This window comes from Pygocentrus nattereri, chromosome 1 (assembly GCF_015220715.1).
Source record: "Pygocentrus nattereri isolate fPygNat1 chromosome 1, fPygNat1.pri, whole genome shotgun sequence".
Lineage (NCBI taxonomy): Eukaryota > Metazoa > Chordata > Actinopteri > Characiformes > Serrasalmidae > Pygocentrus > Pygocentrus nattereri.
In genome coordinates this window covers 19058431-19070633 of record NC_051211.1, presented here as the reverse complement: position 1 = coordinate 19070633, position 12203 = coordinate 19058431, and positions in this window count along the sequence as shown.

Below are 12203 nucleotides of genomic sequence, written 5' to 3'. Positions count from 1 at the left end.
CAATGTAACGATCATCTATAATTAGCATTTTAAGTTACTAAATAAATTTGTTGTAAAGGTTGTTAATATATGAATGAAACAGGTTTTGTTTTGACAGGGTTGGATGAATCTGAGTGTCTGGGAGAGACAGACAGAGAGGGAGGAAGGAGGGGGAAGCAGCACATATGCAGTACACACACTCTCTCACATACACAACCCTGCCCACAGAGGAACTCTGGAGAAGTTGCTCACACACACATACACACACAGCCACACCCACAGAGAAGCTGCACACACACACAGCCCCACCTGCAGGAGAATTAAATAAATTAGCTAAGCAGGAACAAGGTGACATAACACCCCTTAATTCAATGTTGTCAAAAGGCATTGCATCCAGAAAAGAATTAGAACCCTGCATGAAAACATGGAACAGGTCAACCCAATTTGAAGAACATCAGTGGCTCCTAGGTGGATCATTCGACACTGAGTTATGTGACATTGTGAAAATCATGGAGGAAGAGAAAACCCAGCAGGTACAAGCTCAATTATTAGAAAACCATGGCAAATTAAGAAATGCCAGAAGAAAAGTGGAAAAGACTCGAACTCAACTTGCTGATAGACAACGTAGACTCACTATACTACAAGCATTTCGAGAGGGAGCTGTGCAGCTTAAAGAAAAAAAGAATAGCTATACACAGACACCAGAAGCGGAGAATAAAAGAAGTACAATGAGGAATGTAGAAAGACCTCCCCCATATGCACCTGCGCCATACACCAATCTCAAATGCAAGAAAGTAGCTTGACAATTTTCAGTGGTCTAGACAGAGGAGTGGAAAGAAGCGCAAGTACAAATGACAGGATCAGTGAAATTTAAAACCCACCCCACAGCGATACCAAAAGAAACAATCAGGGGTAATTTGCCCAACATGTCAGTCACCCCTGCTTGCTATGTCAGAGCCAGCATCGATCCCAGAAGCTTTTTTTTCTACATGAAAGCAGGCCTCAAACTTATGTGATCCCTCCAGGTCCATATCCACACATTGGACCCATGCCAGTAGGGACAAGCACTCCTAACTCAGGATATGCTGCAGCCTCAATGCCAAATCTGCAAACAAACAGCTGGACAATATACAGATCATCAATACCAAGAAACATCATGTGTGGTGAGCCAATTCTCCAACAAATTCATGGAGAAGTGGTTATTGAACCATTTGAGGATGTAAGAAGACGACAACAGGCCATACAGGATGAAATCGATTCACTGGTCAAGTCTGTGCAGGAGCAACAACAAAAACTGGAAGAACTGAGACGTTGAGGGAAGAGCGAGGAGCAACAAAGAGCACAAGAAGAACAACAGAGAAGACAAGAGGAAGAATACAGAGAACGGGAGGAGCTCAAGAACCACTTAGAGAAAATGCAAGCTGAGATGGGTGACATTAAGGAAAAACTGGAGAAAAGAGCTGATGTGAGGAAGAAAAACAACTAGAAAATGAAGAGGAAGAACATTATACTTCTGATGTGGAACTCAGTGATGTACTTTAAAAGTGTTGGTCTTACATAAAATGCACACATTTACTTGTATTTAGTTTTAAATATATTGTATGGCTCTCACGGAACAGAGCCTTTTTTAAAACTCTTCTACCTCTGAGACTCAGTTAACTGCCAACATGAGCTGTTTGGGCAAATATGCATGTGCTGATAGTCACAATCATCAGATATGGCAGTCAATCAGTGAACCACATCTTAGTAATGATGATCCAGCTTTAAAGGGGAACGATCATGTGTTATAACCACTAAGCTTATTCTACAGAAAAACCCACACCATGGTCTAGTCTAGAGTTTTGGAGATAGAAACATAATAAAAGATCTGCACAATGAGAAATCATTTTGGCCTTTGTTTTCTGTGAAACTGGCTTTGTAGAGTACATAGAGAGCTTTTAAGCAAATCACCAAAAGTAACATCAGCGGGGTGGCTAATGCCAAAATAACAAATAAATCAAAACTAATTGCTTTTCAAGCTCCTTCTCTAGCTCCCTATGTGTAAACAGGAAAACAACTGGAGATTGTCAAATTAAATGGCACCCACCCCTAAAACTCCTGGCTCAGTTGAGGCTAATAAGAAACCTTTAATGTGCAGGCAACAAGCCACAGAGAACAATGCAATTGAAACTACACCAGATTAAACTGTACATCAAAAATTCAGCAGCTGTAAAAAGCTATCAAAGTTCCATAATTCTAAACTGCTGCAGGCCAAACAATGTCTCTCTGTAGACTGAAATACTGTAGTCAGGGTCTGCTGTTTGTCTAAATCTTCACTTCACAGGTAGCAACAGGCCCGATTATACAGTGGGTTTTATGAAAGCAAGTTCCAGATTTCCAAAGATGTGCATAAAGCTCTTAAAATACATGGCTGTACCTGTCAAAGCCATTTGATAGGAAAAAAAGTGAAGAAAACACTGAAAATAACAATTGATTATGTATTAAACAAAAAGATTACTCATTTCCCAAGAGTCCCAAAATGAAGGCAAAGATCCAGCATAGACTTGTTTGTCTATTTGTTAATTTATTTATTGGCTGAATATTAGCATAGTATGTGTCAATTGGTTTTATGTACCACACACAAACAGATATTGTTATAATTTAAGTTCAGCTATATCTAAGTGCATAAATTCATTCATGACATAACAGTAAGATAGTGTGCATAATTAAGAAATTAAATTATTAAACAAGATATTAGAATTGCCCACCCAGGTGTGCCAACTGTTCACTCACATTGAGCAGAAACGCCCACGCTATCACAGTCTTGATGTAACTGAACACTAAACACTACTCCTACTACTAGCCCTAATAATAATGATCTTTTTTTTTTTTGCTGCCACTGCTTCACATGACTCATGAATGACAATTGCAAAATTAATAAAGAAATAAATCAATAAATAACTCTGTAGAATGCACTTCCAACTGTTTGTAGTAAAATCTATTAGAACAACAAGTGAAGGAGTTTTTTAGTTTTTGACAATTTGAAAAAACCTATTACTCTTTACATTGTGCGTAAATTTCACGATGAATGGACTAAAAGGAAGGCCCAAAATGACCTGGGGGTGGGGGTGGGGGGGGGGGGGTCTGGTTCCATTGACTTACATTAAAAGCAAAGAAAGGTTTTTTTTTTTTACAATGAGGTTTTGTTCCGACAGCAGCGGTTATTATATGTAAATTGTATTTATATTTAAAAATATATGAAGCTTCAGTAGACCATGTATATTGGTTAGGAGGGGGATATAATTAGTTAATAATAAGAATAATAAAAATATATAAAAAAAAAACATTATAATTAAGTTTTTAAGTAGAAAATTTCATGCTAATTACTTTAGATTTTGGACATTAGTATTAATAGTATTACTACTAGTATTACTAATATCAATATTAGTAAACTAAGCTGCGACTGTGCTGTCACTCCAGCTACTCAGCTCTCCGATGCTGGTTGTGAATGTTGGTTTGAACTAAGGTTGTGGGGACACTCACTCGTCTAACATCTCGACAGAACTTACCAATGTTGTTAGACAACCCCTTAAATAAATGAAATTACATTTTTGCCATTCAAAAGTCAATATAATATCAGTCATACATGTTTGAATTTGCTTTAGTCATAAATAAGTTGCACAGATTGTACAAAGGCCTTAGTTTATCTGCTATGAGGCAAAACTGCATAGAAACTCAGCTCAGATCTGCCATTACTGCCAGGCTTTAAAAACATAGCAAGAGTAGCAAGCAAGTAAACAAAGTGTGTTTGTGTTTTTACAACAGGTGTTGTCACAAAGCAGTTTTACAGAAAACAATCCAGTTCCAAGCCCCCATGAGCAAGCCAGTGGCGACAGTGGCAAAGAAACATTCCCTAAGAGCAGGAGGAAGAGACCTTGAGAGGAACCAAGACTCAGAAGGGGAACCAATCCTCCTCTGGTCAACACTGGATAGCAAACACTGTTAATATAAAGTATTATAGTACAAACGGGAAAAACAGACGGAGCAGTGGTTAATTTGATTAGTTTATGCAGCAGCAGCCGCAGCATCGGCAGGGTCAGTTCATGAGTGTGAGGATTGCTCAGCGTTGTACAGCATGAAGCTCAATGGTGGTCAATCCAGTCCAGAAGGCTGGCAAGCAGTGGCACCCGATCAAGGCAGAAGAGGCAACAGCATCCGATGCGTAGGGTGGGCAGCTGTTCAACTCGGCAAAGAAAGGAAACACAGAAACAGAGCAGCAGAGACTCTGTCAGGTCTAGATCTGACAGGGAAGACTATTTACCAAAGGCTTGACTGTACAAGTAAGTTTTTAGCCTAGACTTAAAAACTGAGGCTGTGTCTGAGTCCCGAACATTAACAGGAAGATTATTCCAGAGCTGGGGGGGTTTGTATGAGAAAGCTCTCCCCCCTGATGTAACTTTATTAATTCTAGGTACCAGTAATAAGCCAGCACCTTGTGATCTAAGTAGGCGTGATGGTTCATAGTAGGAGAGAAGTTCACTCAGGTACTGAGGGGCGAGTCCGTTTAGAGCTTTATAGGTCAGTAAGAGAATTTTATAATCAATGCGAAATTTAACTGGTAACCAGTGCAGGACTGATAAAACTGGGCTGATATGGTAGAACTTTCTGGTTCTTGTGAGGACTCTGGCTGCAGTGTTTTGGGCTAGCTGAAGCTTGTTGAGGCTTTTGCTGGGACATCCAGACAGTAGGGCATTACAATAATCTAGCCTTGAATTAATAAATGCATGAATTAACTTTTCTGCATCCTGTAGAGATAATGCATTTCTTAATTTAGCGATATTGCGGAGATGCAGGAAGGCTGTTCTTGTGATATTAGTTATATGTGCATCGAAGGACAGATCAGCGTCTATCATGACACCAAGATTTTTAACAGATGAGCTTGATGCATCTGAGAAATTGTTAAGTGTTAAGTTAGACAGTTTGTTTCTAGCTGCTTTTGGACCTAGAAGGAGGACTTCTGTCTTATCTGAGTTAAGTAGCAGAAAGTTACTTGACATCCGATCTTTTTTGTCTTTTACACAGTCCCCAATCTTGCCAAAAAGTTTAATTTTATCATCCGGTTTGCTTGATATATATATCGGCATAGCAGTGGAAATTTATGCCGTGTTTACTGATAATGGTGCCCAATGGTAGCATATATATATTGTGAATAATATAGGCCCTAGAACAGAGACTTGAGGAACACCATACTTTACTTTTGCAAGGACAGATGATTCGCCCTTTACATTAATGAACTGATAGCGATCACTGAGGTAGGACCTGAACCAGGAAAGAGCTGTTCCTGTTACCCCTTCAAGGTTTTCTAGTCTGTCTAGTAAGATAGAGTGGTCTATTGTGTCGAATGCTGCACTAAGGTCAAGGAGGACTAGCAAAGACACGTTTCCTTTGTCAGAGAAAGACAGGAGATCATTTACAATTTATACTAGTGCTGTTTCTGTACTGTGATGTGGCCTAAAACCAGATTGAAATTTTTCATGTAGATGATACCTATGTAAATAAGAGCTTAATTGTTTGCTACCACATTTTCCAGGATCTTAGATATAAAGGGGAGATTCGAGATAGGTCTATAGTTTGATAGTTCACAGGGATCGATGTTAGCTTTCTTATTCAGCCGTCTAATTACTGTGCGTGTCTTAGAGATAAGGGTGTGACCACTGGATGCCAACATGTGTTTCTGAGCTGCAAATCATGGTTAATATTTAGTCTGCTGTTGCTATAAGTTGACTTAACTCTGTTGCTTTGTTCACATGTTTTAGTAGGAGGCAGTAAATTTCAGCCAATGAAGAAAGATATGTTGGTTTGGAAGAATGAAGCAGAACTGTTAGAAAGCAAGGTGAAGGGGCTGGAAGCACATAATGATGAGCTTCAACAATTACTTAGAATCTTGTACCATTAACTTCTATTCAAAGTTGAAATCCTTCTGTTCTAAAGTTTACAAACTATATGATTTATTCACTCATTGGTTGTAATGTTTTACAGCCACCATTGCTCTCATTGGATATGGGTGATGAAAATGAGAAACTATCTTCACTATACACACTTAAAATAGATGGTTCTTCAAGAGTTTTTTTATAAAGAAAAAGGGTTCTAGGTGTGACTGAGTGAAAGTGGTGTGATGTATGTGCAGGACTGGAGTGTAGGTGGGGCAAGTGAGTGTGGAGGTGTATGCACATATCCCATGCAGGTAAGGATGGGGATCCCTGTAGTTGGCAGGCTTTGCGTTTAACACATGGCAGCTGTGATGCGCATGTGTGAGGCTTGTGTGTACGTGAGTAAAGAGAGTGAGTGGAAGGTATTTAAGTGTGGGGATTGCTGTAGCTACGAAGCTCTTTATTCAGTTTGTCACGGCAGCATGGTGGTGGATGGAAGTTTGTGTTTCAGGTATGTTTTTTAAATGTATGCTAAAACACAGATGCTCATTAAGATTTAGAGTAGCCTTTGCTGGGTAAGTTAATTTTTGTATTATGTTTTTGGATTTGATTAAGAGACCCTTATTAGTCCCACAACAGGGAAATTTCACCTCCGTATTTAACCTATCTGTGAAGTGAAACTCCACGTACACTCTAGTGAGCACACTTGCTCAGAGCAGTGGGCAGCCCAATCCGCAGCTCCCGGGGAGCAGTTGGGGGTTAGGTGTCTTGCTCAAGGACACCTCAGTCATGTGCTGTCGGCTCTGAGGATCGAACCGGCGACCTTCCAGTCACGAGGCTGGTCCCCTAACCTCCAACCTAGTCCCAATAATTTGTTTTATTTTATTATATGTGTTAATATAAATGGGCATGCATGACTGATTTCATATGTATGGATGGTTTTAATCTAGTATGGGGATGTATGTTTTAAGTATTGACATGGTCATGGATATTTTTATTGTAATAGATGCTAAAACAATGACCCTGAAGTGCAACTGATATCCTGGATAATGCTGTTTGAGATTTAGAGTAGCCTTCGCGGGGTAAGCTCATTTGTTTTATCTTACTAAATTTTTTTTAATAATGTATATTTAAGTGTAATGTTTATTTTTGAATTTTAAATGTTTGTTTTATTAAGTGCAATGTATTTATTTTATGATATGGCTAATGGTTTCTGTTTATGTGCTGAGGGCTGAGGGTCACGTTTTGTTCCCTTTTTTTAGCTTCCTTGTATGTATTCACTGAATTGATCATGGTAACTGAACTTATTTTACACTTGGCATGGTTTCACTTTTAAGAATCAAATTGAGTGTGTGGTGTGAAGTTTGCATGTGTGCAGAGTTTTTCATATTAAGAGAGAACAAGTGCATATTTTTAAGTAATATTTGTTATTAGCATGGAGCAGGGAGCTGTTTGAGATTCAGCGTGAGAAGAGGGGCATCATTGGATAGGCCGAGTGTAAGACTTGTGGTGGTAATTTGGTGGCCAAAAAGTATGTATAAAGAAAACGTGGATTAAACAGTGCTATGCTATGTTTATTGCTATATGACGATGACATAAAAAAAATGGCATATTCTTATTATTCTCCTTCTTATTATTCTCACTGTGTCAGGACTTTTTTTTAAGCAAAGTATTTGTAATGATCCATAATGAATTTACTCCCAATATGATGTGGCAAATGAACTGGAAAGCTCTCATCACTGCTATTGTTTGGAGCACATAAGTCACTGTTGCCACTCATCTGTGATAAAATGCACCGTTACGGTGAAATAAGATCCAGAGGCAATAAATGTTCACGCAGCACACGTTACAGCTATCTATAAACAGTGCATTTGGTTTCCTGACAAGTTAAATATGCAACGGGACAGTGTCAAACACTAAAGTTGTGAAGTTGAAGTCTCTTCTCTCTCAAATTTTCCTGTTCCACCTTAAATGGTGCCACGTTTACATTTGGCAGTTTGGTCAGAATTTAAGGTGGAACAGGAAAATTCGAACAAGAAGCTGGAGAATGAGAACTGACTTCAGCCTTGTAAAAGTCAAATGTTGTGAGACATTTTACAAGAAAATGATACTGTTCTGGTGGCACGGTGGCATGGTGGGTAGCGCTGTTGCCTCATTGCGAGGAGGGCCTGGGTTCAATTCCTGGGTCCTCTCTGTGTGGAGTTTGCATGTTCTCCCCATGTCTGCGTGGGTTTCCTCCAGGTTCTCCGGTTTCCTCCCACAGTCTAAAGACTAAAGTCAGGCCAATTGGACATGCTAAATTGCCAGAGTGTGTGAGTGACTGTCTGTGTCTGTCTGTCTGCCCTGTGATGGACTGGCGACCTGTCCAGGGTGTATCCTGCCTTCCGCCCAATGACTGCTGGGATAGGCTACAGCACCCCCCGTGACCCTGACAGAGAAGTGGCTTGGAAAATGGATGGACTAGGACTAGGACATGGCACACACTGGCCATAAATGTTGTGGCTGCCAAGGTTATATATACAGTGCCCTCCATAATTATTGGCACCCCTGGTTAAGATGTGTTCTTTAGCTTCTAATAAATTGAGGGTTTTTTTAAATAATATAGGACCACGATGGAAAAAAGAGCAAAATCCAACCTTTATCTCAAGTGCATTTATTCAGTAGGAAAAAAATCCCACATTAAGAAATAATTGTTTAACATCAAATAATGTGTGCCACAATTATTAGCACCCCTGATGTTAATACTTTGTACAACCCCCCTTTGCCAACAAAACAGCACCTAATCTTCTCCTATAATGTTTCACAAGATGGGAGAACACAGAAAGAGGTATCTTCGACCATTCCTCTTTGCACAATCTCTCTAAATCATCCAGCGACCTGGGTCCTCTCCTCTGCACTCTCCTCTTCAGCTCACCCCACAGGTTTTCAATGGGGTTAAGGTCTGGGGACTGAGATGGCCATGGGAGGAGCTTGATTCTGTGTGTGGTCAACCATTTCTGTGTAGATCTTGCCATATGTTTAGGGTCATTATCTTGCTGAAAGACCCAGTGACGACCCATCTTCAGCTTTCGGGCAGAAGCCACCAGATTTTGTTTTAAAATGTCCTGGTATTTCAAAGCATTCATGATGCCATGCACCCTAACAAGGTTCCCTGGGCCTTTGGAAGAAAAGCAGGCCCACAGCATCACTGATCCTCCCCCGTATTTCACAGTGGGCATGAGGTGCTTTTCTGCATACTCAGCTCTTGTGTTACGCCAGACCCACTTACAGCATTTGTTGCCAAAAAGCTCTATCTTTGTTTAATCTGACCAAAGCACACAGTCCCAGTTGAAGTCCCAGTACTGCTTAGCAAACTCCAAACATTTACGTTTATGATTGTGAGTGAGAAAAGGTTTTTTCCGTGCATGCCTCCCAAACAGCTTGTTGGCGTGTAGATAGCGTCTGATGGTTGTTTTGGAGACTTCGTGACCCCAAGATGCTACCATTTGTTGCAGTTCCGTAACAGTGAGCTTTGGAGAACTTTTTATTTCTCTTATCATCCTCCTCACTGTGCGTGAGTGGCAAAATAAACTTGCGTCCTTGTCCAGACTTGTTTACCACTGTTCCAGTTGTTTTAAACTTCTTAATAATTCCTCTGACAGTAGATACGGACAGGTGTAGGTGAGTGGCTATTTTCTTGTAGCCATTGCCTGACCTGTGAAGGTCAACACACATCTGCCTTACTTGAATGCTATGTTCCTTTGTCTTTCCCATGTTGAAGAGAAATGGCCTCTGTGTCACGTCATAATTATACCCCAGGGAAACAGGAAGTTGTGAATTGCTAATTAAATGTTCCTACATACTTTGATTAACTTCGTAAACTACTGTAGAAGTGACAGAAATTCTTTAATTACATTTATTTCCTAAGAATTGTTAGGGGTGCCAATAATTGTGGAACAGGTGATTTTATGAAGAAAAATTATTTCTTAGTCAGGGATTTTATTTTCCCCCTAAAACTCTACTTGAGTTAAAGGTTACATTTTTCTACAATTTTCAGTGTGACAGTATGTTTCCACAATAAAAACTGAATTTATTTTAAGGCTTTTGACACATCTTAACCAGGGGTGCCAATAATTATGGAGGGCACTGTATATATATATATATATATAGAGGCTGCTGGTCAGATTTCTCTTATCCATGTGTATTTTTGTAATGTGCTGCCATGGACTGTCCGGGCACTGCACTTGCCCACTTCTGCCCTTTGCATTCAGTCAACATCATATTATAAATTAAATATTTAGAAAATTGATTTTTGTTGTTTGTGAATAATCGTTCACGTCTGCATTGCGATGCATCTGGGAATCGAGTGTTTTTTTGTTAGCAGCAGCAGCAGCAGCAGCATGGAACTACTCTCCTCGTAGATCACTCAAATGCAAAGAATCACATTAAGACAGGAATGATTAACTGTCATCTATCACTTTCAACACACTTGCCTGTACTATTCAGATGCTCCTGAAAGCTTTTATCAGACTTGTTTAGAATGTAGTTGGAACCACACTTTCCAGGTCAGTAGAGTGATATTGTCACTGATGAAGTGTCACAGCAGTGGCTTCCCAGCAAGTTGGCACCACCTGAGAGAGCACAGCAGTGGCCTAGTTGTATTAACTAGGCAACCAGTTGGAATAGCATGAAAATAGAAATGGCATAGCAACACACCTAACAACCACTAAGCAAAGCCATAACAAGGATGAGTACTTTAGAAAGCTCATAGCAACACCATAGGAACTACGTAGAATTATTGTGTAACCCCAGTTAAGTTTTAAAAGCAATTTACAGTTGTCTCTAACTGCTTTAACTTTTGAAGCATTATTTCTGTCTTAAGATCTTTTTTCAAGTTTTAATTAATATTTAATGTGAGCATTGCTAGACAGTTGCTAAGGTATCCCTGTTGGTTGCTGAGGTGTTGCTAGGCAGGTTCTATGGTACCCTAAATCCTAAGGTGTTGCAAGGTGGTTGTTATGCAATCACAGGTGGTATTGCTAGGGTATCCCAATATTGTCCATGTTGCTCCTACATGTGATTGTGTTCACAGACAGATGTTTTCACAAGTGTTTAAGCTCATGCAGTGATTTCCACTACAGAATCATGTCTGTTTTTAATGCAGTGCCACCTGAGGGCCCAAAGATCTCTGGATTCTCAGAATCTTTTAATGTTATGTACCATAGATGATGAAATCACAAAGATCTTTTCTACATTATGCTGAGAAACGTTATTCGTTAGAAACGTTATTGATAGTATGCCACTAGATGTGAATGAGTCCCTCCTCGTCATTCAAAACATAAAGTCCCCCAGTACTAAAAGCACAAGCGACACTGAGAGCTTACGTTGTGACTGTGTCACTGCCGTGACCCCTAACCTTCAAACCACAAAGAAGAGAAGCCCCCAAATGGGAAGCACTAACTCCAGAAAGGTGTGCTCGTCATTGGACAGCATTAATCTTCATGACAGCACCTGTATGACCGCTTTAGCGGCCTTAACACCAGCTTAAATGCAGCCTGACTCATCTGATCACTCGTATACGAGTGAGAGAGAGCACATAGAGCAGTGGCTACTCGATAACTTCACTGTTCCAGAGGAAGAATTTGTAAGTCAATATGGGGTCTATCAGGGTTCACATTAGATGTTTCCACTCACTCCGGTCAATATGCCAAAACCAGAAGGTGATCATTTTGAAGCTGCAATACAGAGATTGAAATCAAAATAGCCACTTATGTGAATGCATAACTCTGCAGTATTATTAAGCAGCAACACCATACACGGCTTTCATCACTGTCCTGACAGGATCTCATAACTCTTGATTTCTTAAAAATGTTTTTATTATTTGAAAACAACAGCTGTCCCTTTTATCATGTGAACACCTTATGTGAATGGACCAATGGAAATGGTCTACAATTACTTATTACATGAACTTGCATATCATTAAAAAAACTGAATTTTCTCACTTATTTGAACCAAATGTTTGATATAGTATGTAAACACAGTTAGAGTTCACTGTTTTTGTGATGTCATGAAAACCAACCATATAGCTCCACCTTTTCTGTCTTTAGCCGTTTAGCCCTGCTCTTGTTGAATTAATAAAGAGCCTCACTGCTTTTTTAATAAGGCACACTACATGGCAGCCAGTCGAAACAGAGCTCATTTACATAAGTCAGTCAAAAAGACACAGTAACTTAAACAGCTTGTTTAAAGAATAGAAAGAGCTTGCAAACTCTGTTTTTGGTACATCAAGCCATACAAATGTTATAAGTGAACTGCAGTAAAATTAGAGTTTAGAAT